This window comes from Centruroides sculpturatus, unplaced genomic scaffold (assembly GCF_000671375.1).
Source record: "Centruroides sculpturatus isolate CEXI.00-Female unplaced genomic scaffold, Cexi_2.0 scaffold797, whole genome shotgun sequence".
NCBI classification, from domain to species: domain Eukaryota; kingdom Metazoa; phylum Arthropoda; class Arachnida; order Scorpiones; family Buthidae; genus Centruroides; species Centruroides sculpturatus.
The window spans coordinates 322466-336316 of NW_019385165.1; the positions used below are offsets into that span (position 1 = coordinate 322466).

At 28.4% G+C, this 13851-nt stretch overlaps 1 pseudogene; it reads right to left on the bottom strand.

The window, feature by feature from the left end:
* Positions 1-1178, bottom strand: part of LOC111635657 — a 37713-nt pseudogene extending 36535 nt beyond the window's left edge.
* Between the last annotated feature and the right edge of the window lie 12673 nt (positions 1179-13851).

Genomic DNA, 13851 nt, shown 5'->3' on the forward strand with positions numbered 1-13851 from the left:
CAAGAGTTTATGTAAAGTTGCTTAAAATGTCTGTGTTAACTTAGTGTGTTTATACAAAATAAAAAATAATATTATTATTTCAATTGTAAAACCAAATTATCAGTAGCATAATAAAATTAATATATGTATTATTCCGTGACTTGTATCCTGTGTTTATATCTAAAAGAAATAATCGTAAAAATACATTATGCATAATAATGACGTGCAGTAACTACTTAGTATAAAAAGGAGTTTTTAAATATTTAATAAACTAAATTACTTTTTACATATAAAAATGACACTAGATAATTAATAAATAGAAAATAATGAATTAATACTAACATTATTTGTTAAAATTAAAATTGAATAATTAATTTAACGTATTTTTTAATCGCTAGCTTATGAATTTCTTAAAATGTAATAATTAAATTAAATGTAAAATAATTTAAAAGGTAAATACGAAACATCGGCGATTTGCCAAGAGAATGCCTGTTGTTAGGACATTTTGCGGAAATTTACACATATTCGGTTGTTACAAACGTGATCAAGACTGTAAATCTCCACTCAACAAGTATTTTTGTCAGGTGCGAACACTCGACTAACTGACTATGTTTTGTAATTTCTCCTTTTGTACTTTGAAGCAATTTAAATAAATACCTGCATTCGAACACAAAAGTTATTATGTAAAAAAGAATTCAGATAATGTTCTGTATTCATTTAAAACACTAGGAACGTATGTATTGTTATCACTTAACTATTCATTAAATTAATATTTATACTCTAGTTTTTTGCAAATTTTCGCTTGAGGTAAGAGAGTTAAAACAATTAACCATGCAGATTAGTAAAACAGAAATTATGTTAAACTAAAGGTACTTACGTGATTTAAATTCAAAAGTTTTCTTATTGATAGACTGCACTTTGACACAAAGAACCTTGCTCATAGAATAGTAGAAATATAATTGTCTTATGGGTGCTGCTTGATAATGCGACTTTTATACTAAAGTAAATAAAGAATCGCTGAGCCTGCATCAATAAAATCGATTTATGCTATTGGTCACCATTACTCGCTATATTAATTTCGATTTACTTGGATATGAACACATTTTTCATTTTCGTTAATTTGCATAATTATTATTTAATGTTCAAATTATTACACTACTGAACCTTTTGTAAGACAATTAATTTTCATACTTTTCGGTCGTTCACTTTCATAAATATTTACGATAGATTTTTTTTTATAAATACTCGAGTTATAGTTCTTTATACTAAATATTGATTTACATAAAACTTCAGAGAGCAATTAGTTTCGCCCCAAAAACAGTGAAGAGCATGCCAACGAACATGCTGATAAGCCACAGGGTTTATAGTTCAATTCAACATCTTGTAGACATAACAGAACAAAATTTTCCGATTTCACACATATATTAGTAATATTGAACAACAATTAATTACAATAAAATTTGGTATGTGTACAAATGTTCAAAAGTATAGGTGTTGTAGAATGGAATGACTACTTTGTGTATAACTCGGAATGTCATGCTGTAATGACAAAAATTTTAATTCACATGTAATTATTTAATATTTGCTAAATACGGGCGTTTAGAAAACAAAAAATGCAATCATTTAATAAACAATATACATAAAATTTCTACAATATAATATGTAAATTAACTAAAACTGACAGTACAAGTGTTGCCTGTCAAACAACTTTAAAACAATTGAATAAGCTTGCTAATGACATAATCTGTTTCATTTGTATTGAGTACATCATCGGCTTGCTTTTTCAGCTGATTTTAAGTGACTTTCCTTCGCAATACCACGGAATTTTAAATCCGGAATCTGTTTACTGTGTAATATCATTTAAGAATACAATTTAGAAATCAATCGTAATTGTAAAGACAAATTCGAACGTGTTATTCAACTTTAGTTTATTTGAATGTAAGAATAATGAAATTATCGCACTTAATTCATTATTGATATCGAAAAATTTTTCTTTTAAAAAAAACACATTCATGAAGAGAAACAAAACACCTTTTTTGCCGAGAAATAAACATAATTTTAAACAACAAACGTTTTCAGCCTAATTAATAGGCCATCTTCAGGTTGAAAACTAAAATAGAATGTAAATGTTCCATGAATAGAACATAAAAATTTAAATAAAAAATTTACTTAAATTATCTAGATAATCGTTATTTTAAGACAGATAAGGTCATAAATTTGCTATATTTAAGTCTAAAAAATTTCTTGTCTTGCCAAATAAATTATATATTTGGCAAAGATACAAATGAAATTCGGTTTTCAAGATAATTAAATGATATTTCTAAAAATAAATTTATGTGGAAAATTTTAACGATAATAGGCAAATATAATTTCCTAATTCGTGGCTCATAGCATCTCATAGATTAGCCTATCAACCTCTAATCATGTCTTAGAGGATATACGAAACTTTAGGGTATACGATATTGCAGATGCCTCCTGATAATCTTTGTGTTTATCTACGTAGCTAAAATTATCCTATAACAATTAACTTTAAAATATATAATCTATAACAAAATAAATATTACGTAATAATTGATATACAAATATTTTTTCTATAGGTTATCTTCTATAGAAAACAACTTAAAGACGATTACCTATACAGTAATAATGACTAAATTATCCTCAATTGCTAATAATTTATTAACAAGATAATAATATAATATAACTAATTAATGCTAATTAGTTTCAGTTACCTATAGCTAATGCATCGAAAATAATTATGTAAAATTGTCTAGGAAGCAACTGAGATAATTGTTATAAGAGAATGTAATGTTATTTATTATCATATGTCAATAGTTAAAACTTTTTTTTCAATTTATCGTAATAAAGTGTAGGATAATTTCTCTTNCAGTTAATGTGCCACCATTGTAAATTTAAAAAATTTCGAGTGTTTTCAACACAAATTATGTGAAATATTTGCCATTAAATAATACTACTTTGACGACACAACATTTTCACTTGCATTTATTAATAAAATTACACGTTATAAGTATGTCGCTCTCGATGCATATTTCAATGTGGTATTTTTACATTATTTTTTATTGTTAATTTATATAGATTAATAACTATTTTACTAAAAATACTGAATTTTTTCAACTGAGTATCGAAATTAAAATGCTTTTCAAAGAAGCCATTAATCATATTGTAATTTTGAAAATTACTTATAAAGAATCGTATTTATAGACGAACCATCGGAAATGATGCGAAATGAGTCAGTTTTACAAACACTCACTATGTTTCAATAGTTGTTAGTGTTTACTAAGTAGTATTGAACCTTTGTCTGCTTAACAAGACTTATAGATATTATAGTAATGACACTTTTGTGTTAATGTTTGTACCAGTGTATGGTCCAACATAAACATGTATTAACTGTACAAACTGAACAATTACTAAAATTATACCATAGCTTTAAAAAATGCTGTGAATTGATTTGGTTACTGTATAAATTACAAACCATTGTAAATGGATAAGTTTTGCATATAAGTAAAATTTTAATAATATATCTGAACAGAAGCAATTATTTTATTTTTGGTGGTGTCCTCAATTTTTTATAAAGCAGAAATTGAAGTTTAGTACACAAATTCCAAAAGTTTAGTTTGTACTTGTTTTAAGAAACAAATGTATAATCGATCACAATTTACAGCGAATTATTTGTTAACAATTTTAGTTCTTGCCTTCATTTCATTTTATACCGTATAGTCAACTGAAATCTCACAACTCACTGTTTTCTATAGTGATTGATTACCTAAAGTATCTCTTTTTTGTTGTTAGAGAACAATAATTTACTTTGGACTCATTATTTTATTTTCGTACGGAGGATTATAGTAAAAATTTTTTGAATAATTTTTTAACTGGAATATTATTTACTTACATAACACTAAATAAACATCATAGTAAATATTGCAATATCTGTAGTATGACACACACTCATTACTTGGGTTTATCACATTGAGATTATTTTCTAGATGTTTATAATTTAACAATATACCTTATCACTTTAACACAAGTGCAAAATGCATTTCGGGTAATTTTTGTCTTCTTTTATTTATACATTTCGTGTATTAACCGTAAATATAAATTTATAAACTAACAGAAACACCCCGAATTTTATAACTCCGACAATATCACACTACAATACTTATAATTAAACTAAACTAATTCGAATTTCTGCGTAAGGATAACATTTTTTAAAACATTTTATTAATTTCAATTATTACATATATATATGTATATGTAATATATATGTATATTACATATACATATATATTTCTTTATTATTTTCTCACCTAGTTTTGTATTGTTATCAATTATTTAGGAATTAACATCTACAGAAGGTTGATCGCGTTCCATTATGCCGATTTCTATATTACCCATAGTTTCAGTTGTAGGAAGTAGAATAAAAGCAACTGGCCCACGTGCTGCTGTATGTTCTGAATTTTACTTTCGAAAAGTAAGGATTATATATCGCAAATATGCCACTTAAAGTTTCAGACTTTTGGGCGGTTATTCAACTACTCTTTCTGATGCTAAGTATTTGCAAATCTAAATTATTAAAATATGCAAAAATGGTGGTTTTAACGTTTCACTATATAAGATACAGTCAGTTCTCAAAAGAAATGATTTCTAAGAGACAAGACTATCGTCAAGTGTTTTATTTCGGGCCAGAAACAGAAATGTTTCAAGCCCCAAGCCATGTTTGCTATCACCAGAGGTGATAGCAAAAGAAGACAACTTATTAGTGCTTCAAATAAAAAACCCAACGAACTATTCCCAAGAGTGTTGGAATAGCCCGGTTTACAGTTCATGCTATCATTCACAATAATTTGAATCTGGAGAGAACGCCATAAATGTTGAATTCACAAGCTGCTGTCTCATCACATCCTAGAACGAAAGACCAGCTGCCGATAACTGTACGAAAAGTATATTTCGGTAAACTAGTGGCAGTTTGTAGTCACGCTAGATAAAACATGAATGTACAGTACATAAACAATTGTAACAAATCGCGGGCAATTTACTACAGACCATCAGGTGGGAGACCATACAAAAATGGTTCAAGGAATGCCGCGTAAGTTTTTCAACTTTATAGTGATTGCAATTTATGTTAATCATAGTAATCTAAACATCACAAAAGTTCAAAACAGTTACAATTAATTCGACGTACTACGTCGAATTAATTGTAACTGTTTCACTCACGTTCTGGAACCTCTATGCTGTGATATGATTCATAATTTGTACTGGAATGACTAAACAAATGTGTAGATGCATCAACACAAATTTTCCAATCATACCTCCAAATCGACCCGAGATTTCATCAATGTATCGGAACAGGAAACGGGAATTCATAATATCTCTTTTGATGACATTCCCCAGAAGTTACCCGACGCAATTCCAGTGGACTACTGGGCGTTTGGTCTATTAAAACGAGCTCTGAGAAACCGTCTTCCAAAAACAATAAAAGGATTATGGAAAGCGTGTAAGGAAGAATGGAACCGTTTGGACATGAATGTTCTTCAAAGAAATCTTTTACAGTAGAAACTTCGGTGTAGGGCTAGAGTTTCACAACACGGTCATCAGATCGATCTAATCAAAATTGGCGCCATGGCATATAGGTTTCTTTATAGGCACCTTAATTTTTGCATTATGTAACGCGATCGTCCCTGTGTATATATCGAAATGTGTTGATAATAATAATATTAATAATCATAATAAGCGCAAAGTTTAAACGGTTAGGAGTTCAAAGTTAAATTTTGGTACACAGTGAGGGTATGACATGAGAACGTACACTAAAAAGTACACGAAAAGAATATATCGAAATTCCCCTCAGGGGACAGAGGGACAGGATTAAGTCATCCCGTGAAAAACTCGGCTTCTATTATTCTATTTTAGATGCAGTTTTTGCGTTATTGATTGCGTTTTAATAGAACACGTCACGAAAATATACACTAACAAGCGATTTGTTCGACATTTCATTGTTAACACTTCCCAGCGGAAAAAGTGTTAAAAATGGAATTATTAACAATGAAAGTGTTTAGAGATATAGATGTGCAAGACTAACATTGGCAGATGAGAATTTTTGCGTTTTCGCAAAAAATCAAACATATTTTTAGTCCCATCTAAAAATTTTCTAATTAGTCTGCAAATACTTCTAATTTGTGTACAATACTTCTGAATCTTTGGAGTCACACATATTCGATGTTGCTGTCACTCCTTTTATAATTTGTATCATATTATCAACACGAAAGATACTAATTTATGCTATGTTTGATCTAGTACTCAAGCCAATGAGAATACTATTCTTACATTTCTAATAGCAATTTTTTATTTCTTATTTCAAAACAATTGTATTTAAAGTAAATTTTAATGGTGTGATTAAATATTCTGGACAATGTAAACCTTACAGAGAATTAGCTGTTTTACGTTTACTTATCTATAGATCTAGACAGAAACAGAGAGCATTTTAATTACAGTCATCATTAGTCTGACATAGTGCTATAGAGGGGTTTATCAGAAATAATACTGTTTTATTACATATTTCTTTTTTAACTTGGTGACTAAATATTAGTTTTTAATTTTATACAAATTAAATACTACTTAAAACATTTTAGATATTTTACAGAGGCATTCTCCAATTAATTAACAATTATTTAAATACGTTTTACATTATAATTTTTATTCAGACATATGTATAGTGCTGACATTCTAAATTCGACATTTCAACGATTCTAGTTACCTAATATATAAATAGATTTATCGTTAGTTGTACACAATACTAAGAATATCATATTACACCAGAACACGTGTGATTTATATTAAAGACATTTCAAGATTAACATTATATGTCAATATCAGTAGTGACATTTACATAATGTTTTATGAAAGTAAATGACGTGACAAGAGACATCATAAACAAATGATGAAGTCAACTGTAAGAATTTATTTTAATGTTAATTGTCACTTCAATGTCCTAAAAATAAAAACCGTAAAAAACTGTCGAGTATTTTCGATTGATATTAGAGTTCACTCTCCTAAACAAGTCGCTTAATAATCCAAATTTAAAATTTAGATTTGGTGCCTAGTTTCATGGTTACTAATAATAATTATTTGTTTTATAATTAAAACATATGTGTTTCTCTGATTTGATGTTATTTCTTAATTAACGTTTTCTTAATCGTTCGAAGAGGCTAAAACAGAATCATCCAGCAGAGAGGTTTTTCCAAACTATCACTTAAAATAATAATGTTTGAAACTATCAAGGGAATTGTTTTTAATTGTAATAAATAAAAATGATTCGTATAAATAGCTCAATTTTTTCTTCACTTTGCATATTACTATTCATTCAAAAATATTTTTTTAAGATATTCTATAAAATATGATTTTTAATTCTTCATTCTACACTACAAAACAAATTTTACAGTTTAATCCATTTGATTCAGTATAATTATATATGTGACAAACACACTTACAATAGTCAATATCAATTTTTTGTTAATAGTAAACATTTCACAAGCCGTAAACTCCGGCAATTCTTCTAAACACTTCGCGTGGACGGATAAACGAAAAGCAGAACTCTGTAAGAACTCGTTATCAATGGACAAAGATACAGCGTGGAAAGCTTTCGTTACTTCGTTTGCAGTATTTGTCACTCGAGCTACTGATACACATAAATTTATAAAATATAAAAATGAAATAACAGAAACTAAAATAAACTCGTTTAATAGATTTAATTTCGAAGGTTTTGGAACAACTAACAAATTGTGAAAATTGAATATCAGATTGCTTCCGACATAAACTGTCCAAAGAAATAACACTGGAGAATAAAGATTTGAGATTTCTCTAGCAATTCCTAAAAAATACGTGTAGAGTTTCAGCATAGAATATAATCGTGACGAAGAAACTTGGCCTTTTCTTAGGTAATGCAGTAAACAGTCAAACGTGTTTTCTAATTCTTCACATACTACTACGAAAAATAGAAATAACAAAACAGTAGGAACTATGAAAAGTCCATACTTAATTGTGCTATTACAAATCAATACGATAATTTCTACAGTTTTATTAAATTTAAATCCAAATGTTAAAACACTAATATAATCTGGAGCTGTTATTATTGACAAATTACAGTACAGAAAGAAGCATATCCAAAGAATAATAATTTTAGCTTTTAAATATTTGTGATAGAATCCACTTTCTTGATGCAATTTCTGAAGATGGTGAAGCTGCTTGACTAGTTTGCGAACTTCCTTCTTTGTAGCATGAAAGTGAACTACAGAAGCCAAATTAATTATTACAAAAGTATCATGAAAAGCTAATGTCAAAATTAAAACAATGGTATAGTATCTTTGTAAAAATACAATGTAAGTTAGAGTAATATAAATAGTATATACTATACAAATAACAATCATTATTACGTCGTAGAGTGTAATTCGTCTTGCCGTAAAATTTAAACCACAAATAGTCATGGAAATCAATAAAGATTTCCAACTATTTCGATAACGGTTTTTGTCACTTGACATAACAATAGGTTGGACTTCACTTACCGTGGAAACTCTCATTGTTATCAACTTAAAATGTTTACCAAGCTTAAATTTCACCTTAGTAAAATATAAACAATTTTTAAAAGAATACTTGTTTATATATCTTATTATTTTCTCAATGACATATTTCAAAATCTGTATCACACGTACTTTGTCTGGGAGAGATGTGAGAATACGCTTGAAAATGAAGGCAAATTTAATTTGGTGACTGCACTTTACAATTTATGTTTACAAGTATGTTTAATTTTAATCATAAATTTCATTTCGTTTAATGTTAAAATCATTTACAAATTCGTTTGTGGTTTTGAGAATGTCGTGACAAAGAAAATCTATAATTTAATCAAGTTTATAAATTCACACGAAAATTTTAAAAATATTTTCGAAATTAAAATTACTTTTGCATTTTTAATATAAGTTAGCTAATTATGTTTAATTTGTGCTGTTTTGTATAAAAATCGTTCAGGAGAAAATCATTAATTTAATTATAACTTTATAAAATTTATAAAGTTAATTCGTAATTTAATTAACTTTATAATCTATAATTTATAAATTTTTAAACTAATTAATTAAAATTCAGGTGTTTAAATTAAGCTTATATTTTAAATTAGAAACGTTGATCAATTTATATAAACAATGTGTTTTCAAATTTTGTTTATCACGATTGTTCACCCGAGTTTCGTTAATGTAATTTTTATAATAAATATAGAAACTTTATATCTTTATATATAAAATATTAACAATTCGAAAAGACTATAAAAGTGTTTTCATTTTCTGTATTTTTAACAACGCAAGAACTTTCCGATTGCTGTACTTTTCGTCTGTTTAAATACAGTAGAGCATCGATTATCCGACTCAATTGGGGACTCGGGTTAGTCGGATAACTGAAAAAATCGGATATCCGAAAAGAACAAAAAAAATAAATTATTAATATAGTATAGTAGTATAGACCCTGTAATTAGTATATTAGTATATAGCTTATAACCAACTTCGCGTTGAATTTTCATCGATGTTAAGCCTAACAATTTTTTTTAAAATAATTATCATCGCTATTGTATCGTTAAAAATTATTTTTAAATTATTTTATTGCTCACAAAACAAACAACCACTCATAATTAGAAAATTAAGCCTCGTTTAAATACTAGCCTTCCTTCAATGGTCTAGCTCGATAACTTGCCAGCTAAAACACGCAAAAATTTAACAAAAATAATATTAAAATAGCCAAGACATAGCCAAATATTGTAATGCCACATCACTGGCAAACATTTGAAATTTGCTGACTAGAACGGTCGGTTAACCGAAGTGACGGTTAATCGGGGGTCGGATAATCGACGCTCTACTGTAACACAGAAATTATTTAAAGAGACGAAAAGTACAGCGATCGGGAATAAAGTGAGTAGAAAATTTTCACAGTTTTGAACTCAGTAAACCGTGGACAAACGCGCAAATAGGATGAAGGGGTTCTATCTGTATATATGTGGACGTTTTTGTATATAGAGCACGTTTTAATGCATCCTATTTGTATCTTATTAAATTCTTGAGTTTTTGTCGAATGCATTTAAAATGTTGCAGGGAGTTTCGTGTATTAAAGGATGATTATTCAATCAAATTTTATTAATTAATGATCAACAGATAATAAGATAAAAGGGTGTTGTTTGTCATATTTTGAGTAGGGTGTTACGTAATGACGATTACGATTTGAAACGAGAGTGGGATGGGTTTTACAAAAAATTTAATATTTATAATGCTCACTTAACTTTAAAAATTACGCTTAATGTCATTTTGTAGTAATAAAAAATATATAATTTTTAACATTAGCACAGATGATTACACACGAGCAGTTTTAAATGTTACGTGGAATGTTAAGCAATTCTGTGATGGCTTTTTATTTAATGATTCTTATATATATTCATTTTCTACAGCAATTTCGTTAATTTTTGTTTCAATTTAAATTTATAAATTTTTAATACTATTAATATGGGTACAAGATAAATATTAAAATTTACATTTGTGTACTTTACATATATAATTATACATATAATATACAGTTGTAGTGATCATAGTATAACAAAATTGAGTAAGGATGGAAATATGTATACAGTGAATATTGTATCTAAGAGTAAGTAAATAGTCACTTTGAATAGCTGAAATGTTTTCATTTTGAAAGAACTCACTTAAGAACTGTAATAAAAAATCATAACATTATGTACATTGATGCACAGTTACATATAACATCGACACGAACGAAGATTGCATTTACCGCATTCCAATGAAACGCAGAGACAATAAAAAAATAATAGCACAGATATATCTATTGCTCATTAATACATTTACTTCGGGTTTAGGCACATATTTTCACACTCCGTATTATTGCTTCATAATCCTTTGATTGTTTTCTATTGAACAAAATTAATGTTTTGTGATTAAGCAATTTTTAATGTTGTCTTTCATCCTTCTTTAATTACATATACCATTTCATATACGTTCACTTAGAGTTGCAACTATGAATGAACTTATGAATAAGCCAATTGCAACTAATTGAATAGTTGCAATTGGCATAATCATAATATGTTATAAGTAAAGAAATACTTTACATTAAACTATTCATTTTTACTCGCAAAGCAAAGAAAAAAACCAACTTTGATGACCAATCCGTCAAATGTTAACTATAACAACATAAAAAAATAAGAATGTGCACATATATACAAACACGTAGTTCATAATGCTTTCTAAGCAAATAAATTCTATAAAAAAACAAATACAGTTACAATTATTGTCGAATAATTATTATTACTGTTCCATTACAAATTATTTTTGCCAGTGCATATCGCATGTCATATATCAGTAATCTCTCTTCATTCTGCAATTATACAATCATTATTGTCTTAATTCATTCGATTTAAGATAATTATGTACGTTACAAATACACTTCTTACCGTTAGTAGCGGTTTTTATTAATGGTAAACACTTCACAAGCCGTAAACTCTGGCAAGTCTTCAACACAATTCGTGTGAATGGATAAACGAGAAGCAGAACTCTGTATCAAGTTGTTATCGCCAGATAATGAAACCATGTAGAAATCTTTCGTTATTTATTTTGCTATATATTTTTCATTCGAGAGGCTGACACACATATATTTATAAAATAGAAAAAGGAAAAAAACGAACACAAAATGAACGTGTTTAACATATTTAATTTTGTGCTTTTCGAATCGTTAAATATAAGTGAAAAATAAATATTAAATTACTTCAGATAGAAACACTCTGAAATGGATCATGAAGTAAATATCTGACAAACTGCTTGCAACACCTAAAATATACAGTAGATTCCCTATTACGCGTGTTCATATAATGCAGACTCGTACTTCGCGAATTTGCATTATATGAACCCGCAGTATACGTATACGGTCGCAGTTTTTTCGCGACCGTATTCGTATAAAATGCGGTAAAACGTCATTGCCGACTCGTGCAGTGAGAAGATTGGTCGAATCTGGACCAATAGTGGACAAGCAGCCGAACTACTTTCATGCTACACAGAGTTTAGGCGGTTAAGTTGAGTTTACTATCGGCTGTACAGTATATAGAACTAAATTAGGTACTGTAAATCTAATACAGTACTGTAATTTTATACATTTCTTGTGAAAAAAACATTTATTATTCAACAGCCATAAAGATTATTTCTATTAATGATGTCTCCAAAGTTCAACGAATTTTTCGCAGAAAAATAACTTATCAGAAAACGCGCCCGCCGTTTGATGTGATGCTCCGCGACGAAAACAAGCTTAAGCAATGGCGTAGTCGAACGGTGAACACAAGTAATCCTACATTATTTTGTTTATAGCATAGTATATACGGTTTATTCTCAAAAAATTATACGTGTTTTGGAAATGTTGAGTCAAATTAGCTTAGAATCGATTAATTTTATGGAAGAAAACCTTTCAAACAGCCGTATTCCGTAAACTGCACAAGTGCAGGGCTGTAATTGGCTCATGTATTTAAGGACTCGTAGAACGTGAATTTCATGAAAAGTGGTAAAAATAGTGCAATGTTTTCATTTAATCTTATAACACAGTTATTACATTTGATAGAAATCTTTATAGTGTATTTTATATCTAGTTCATTTATAGTGGCAATGTTGAATTCTGTTTTATTGCATTTGATACAGTATAATTATGTATGTTATAAACACACTTCCAATTGTCAATATCAAGTTTTTATCTATTGCAAACATTTCACAAGCCGTAAACACAGGCAAATCATCCACACATTTTGCATAAAGGGATAAACGAGAAGCTAAACTTTCTATCAACTGGTTATCACTGGATAAAGAAACCTCGTAGAAAGCTTTTGTTATTTTATTTGCAATGTTTTTTACTCGAGATGATGAAACACACAAATTTATAAAATATATAAATGGAATAACAGATTCCAGAATAAAGCTGATTGACAACTTTATTTTTGAATTTTGTGGAACTTTTAACAATAGATGAAAAGCGAAAATGAGACGACTTCCAACATAAATACTCCAAAGAAATAATATTGAGGAATAAATATTTGACAAACCATTAAATATGTCTAGAACATACATGTACACTTTTAGCCTGGATCGAAATCGCAGAGCAGAAATCTCGCCTGTTTTTAGGGAATTCAGCAAAGCAGTTAGAACGTTTTCTAATTCTTCACAAATAAGTATGAACTGCAGAAATAACCAAAGATTGGGCATTACGTAAAAGTCATAAATGCATGCGCTATCGATAATCAATATAAAGATTTTTACACTTTGATTTATTTTAAATCCGAATGTTTTAGAATTAATATCAAATGAAGACATCGTCAAAGGCATTAAAATGCAGTAAACAAAGAAGCACATCCAAATAATAATGACTTTAATTTTTAAATATTTCTTATTAAATCCACTATCTGTCTGAAGATCGTTGAATCTATGAAGCTTCTCGATAAGTTTGCGAACTTTGTTCTTTTTAGCATGAAAGTGAATTACGGATGTAAAATTAATTATTATGAAGAATTCAAAGAAAGCGAATGTCAAAAAAATTGCTGGAGAAGGGAAGTTTCGTATAAAAACAATGCCAGTTAAAGTGCAATAAACGCTGTGTAAGATACTGATAACAAACATAATTATATCATATACCATAATTCTCTTCTCTTTATAATTTAAACCACAAATCATCATGGAAATCATCAAAGGATTCCAAGTATCTCGATATCCGTCTTTAAGTCCTAACTTGACAATAGGACGAACATTACTTATCGAGGAAACTTGCATTTTTATAAACTCACACAAGACG